General features: G+C 32.6%; 1 long non-coding RNA gene across 2 annotated transcripts; it reads left to right on the top strand.

Annotated features, from left to right (window-relative positions):
• The first annotated feature begins 955 nt into the window (after window positions 1–955).
• On the top strand, window positions 956–3,291 carry LOC133460574 (uncharacterized). Of its 2 annotated transcripts, none has more exons than XR_009784136.1 (4): window positions 956–1,233; window positions 1,335–1,428; window positions 1,643–1,723; window positions 3,274–3,291. It is a non-coding gene; the product is annotated as an uncharacterized LOC133460574 (long non-coding RNA). The 2 variants fall into 2 exon arrangements; XR_009784135.1 differs by having other exon boundaries at window positions 1,335–1,443; window positions 3,274–3,283.
• Window positions 3,292–3,603: the final 312 nt, after the last annotated feature.

Below are 3,603 nucleotides of genomic sequence, written 5' to 3' on the forward strand. Positions count from 1 at the left end.
TATATTCAAATTAAAATGCATTTGCGGAAATGCTTTTTCATTTTAAGAATGTGCCCGCATTATTTGAGTCAAAAATGAAATTGATAATATATAATCCGATTTGCATTTTCATTTTCGTATTCAACACTGCTTATTCTTGTACTTAATTCAAATTAAAAAGAAAAAGACGTTTGAGATTTAATTTTCAAATCATGCCTCAGCAAATAGTTCCCAATATTCAATTTTAAATCTAAAATTTGAAAATTAAAATGCATTTGCAGAAATGCTTTTTCATTTTAAGAATGTAGCTGCATTATTTGAGTCAAAAATAAAATTGATAATATATAATCCGAATTGCATTTTAATTTTCGTATTCAACACTGCTCATTCTTGTACTTAATTCAAATTAAAAAGAAAAAGACGTTTGAGATTTAATTTTCAAATCATGCCTCAGCAAATAGTTCACAATATTCAATTTTAAATCTAAAATTTGAAAATTAAAATGCATTTGCAGAAATGCTTTTTCATTTTAAGAATGTAGCTGCATTATTTGAGTCAAAACTAAAATTGATAATATATAATCCGAATTGCATTTTAATTTTCGTATTCAACACTGCTTATTCTTGTACTTAATTCAAATTAAAAAGAAAAAGACGTTTGAGATTTAATTTTCAAATCATGCCTCAGCAAATAGTTCACAATATTCAGTTTTAAATCTAAAATTTGAAAATTAAAATGCATTTGCAGAAATGCTTTTTCATTTTAAGAATGTAGCTGCATTATTTGAGTCAAAAATAAAATTGATAATATATAATCCGAATTGCATTTTAATTTTATTCTTTACGCTGCACATTTTACGTCATAATCAAAAAGAAAACAAAGAAGACATTGCTTTTTCTTTTTCATGCTCTGCCCGCAAAAAAGTGTACAATATTCAAAATGAATTCGCAATCCCAGCGGCGCAGGAGAGTGACGTCACGGCTACTCCTGTTCTCCAGCTGCAGCCCAGAAACCCTGGAAAATGCTCACGTTTTTTAAGGTGACATCGTATTTTGCCGATTTCCCAAAGTCTGTTAGAAAAGGTCTGATTTCCTACAACTCTAACAGAGTTCTAGATGTCAACATGAGACACAGACAGCAGCGTTTCTCTACACGGAGCGCTGGTGCCGGGCTGACTCCTCCTATTCAGACACGTGTGTTTGTTTACAACCTATGGAGCACGAAATGCAAAGAGGAGCAACGTCGACCGACAAGGTACAGTAATATTACCGGATTTTGCCACAAAAATGACTTTACTAGCATTTTTGCTTGTTTTTAGCATAATGTTTGCATGTTGAGCATGTTATTTATTCCAGCTTTGTACATAGACGAGTTGCATCAAGTCCAGGCAAGGGACACGCAGAAATTCTACCCCTGTCGTTGTCCAGCGTGACAGTCTGACCGTCAACGGTATTTTTTCATACAGTAAAGTTGTCACTTCTCAAAAGTACACTTCATTGCATGGTCAGATGTGATTATTATTGTTTTCTGAATTTGGAGAGCAGAGTTTGGCATACAGGCATACCACTGACTGAGGAGCCAGAAAATGTTTTAGAGTCCAGGTACATTTTTATGGCTAAATATTTACTCTAATCTAAATTGTATGTTTGGGTCCTGGTTATAGCATGCATTTCCTGAAAATTACTGCTGAGGAGCAGCATGAGTCTCCAGATGAGGAGGAGATCAATTATTTGAGAAAAACAATGTAAGTGAATGTTTGTGAGTCTTTTTGTCTTGTTTTGTTTTACTCGTGTGTAATTGGCAAAGTATTCAAGGCACTTGCAATGTCAATGTCAATGTCAATTTTATTTATAAAGCACATTTAAAAACGACCGAGGTCGACCAAAGTGCTGTACAGCATACAAGAAAATAAAACAATACCAAAAGAAAAACACAGTACACAGTGTAGAAACAATAAAATCACTAACATACTAAAATGATCAATAAAATAGTAATAAAAAACATAACAGTAGACATACAGTGCACAATCACTTCACACAGATGTGGGGAACTAAGTTGTCACACACTAAAAGCCAAAGAAAATAAATAAGTTTTCAAAGAAGACTTAAAAACCACTAGGGTCTGGGCAGATCTAACATTTAGTGGCAAACTATTCCACAGCTTAGGGCCGGCCACCGCAAAAGCTCGGTCACCTCTAGTTTTGAGCCTAGATTTCAGGTACGCTTCATTTTGTGGTTGATTCAAAATTAAATGTACCTGCGAATGCCTTGAATTGTTTGCCAGAAACACACTGAAGAAGGGGGATACGAAAACGTGTGACGATAAATATATATATATATATATATATATATATATATATATATATATATATATATATTTTCTTTTTCATTTTTTAATTTTTTTATTGTATTTTTATATTTTCAGCCACAAAAAGAGGGGTATACCTTAAATACATAGAACACAAACCCCCACAACTCAATTTCCAAAAAAAAAAAAGTCAAAGTCCATACATACCAAAACATATTTCATAGTGCTATAATCATGCCAAATATACTAACCAAAAATTCTACTCAATGCACTAATTGAGAATACCAGATAGTACTACCCTATCTGTTCTATCAATGACTCTGAAATAATAATTAAATAGTTAAATAATATCCCTACCTACTTCTTGATGAAGGGGACTTATAAAAAAAAAAAAAAAAAAAAAGTAGGAAACACTTAATGTCATTACTTTCTTATCCTAAGTTGGGGCTGGTCCGTTAAAGAACCAAAATGATATCCAAATATATACCCTCAAAACACAACGAAAACAAAACCAAAAAAACCTAACAAAACAAAACAGACATAAACGGTGGGAAAACCCAAACACGACAACAAAACAATACAAACCATTACACTCAGGTCTTATCATTGTCACTATGCCTTACAATTACCTACGGATTTCTTAAAATCAAATTCTGTATGAGATTGCCATATTTTTAAAAAGTCTGAGGATTTGCCTTTACTCTTGTAGTAAATATCATCAAGTGTAAGGAGCGTGAGAGTTCGTTCCACCAATGGGCTAATACTGGGGGTTTAGATTCTTTCCAATTTAAGGTTATACATTTCCTGGCTGCCAACATAGCAAGATAAATATATTTTTACACTTGGAATTGCTGTTCCTTTTATCCTTTTGAGCTATACTTTATTAGGAATTCAGCACACAGTTGAGTGCATTGTCTCCTATTTATTTTACTGGTGTGTAATTCCATTCTTATGTGTTTATGTATGCTCATCGATGATCCTGGTCAGAGGTTCAGGAAAAGGAGACGGCTCTGATGAGGAATATATTCCTCACCTTTGTTTATGGTATGCTTTACTTATTGGTTGTATATCAAGTATTTAGAAAATGTATAAAAGTACATATGTATTATGATATATACATATCATATACATATACTGTAATATGTATAGTACAGATTTTATTTGAAATGATAAAATACTATTAACACTATATGATATAAAAGTGAGTAATGTGACAGTAACAGAGCTGTTGTTTTTTTCTCAACTAACAGGACAACTTCAGACTTCGAGAACTTCCAAAATCACATCCTGATGTTTGCAGGAAATCATTTTGGCTTT

This window comes from Cololabis saira, chromosome 15 (genome assembly GCF_033807715.1).
Source record: "Cololabis saira isolate AMF1-May2022 chromosome 15, fColSai1.1, whole genome shotgun sequence".
In the NCBI taxonomy this organism is placed as follows: domain Eukaryota; kingdom Metazoa; phylum Chordata; class Actinopteri; order Beloniformes; family Belonidae; genus Cololabis; species Cololabis saira.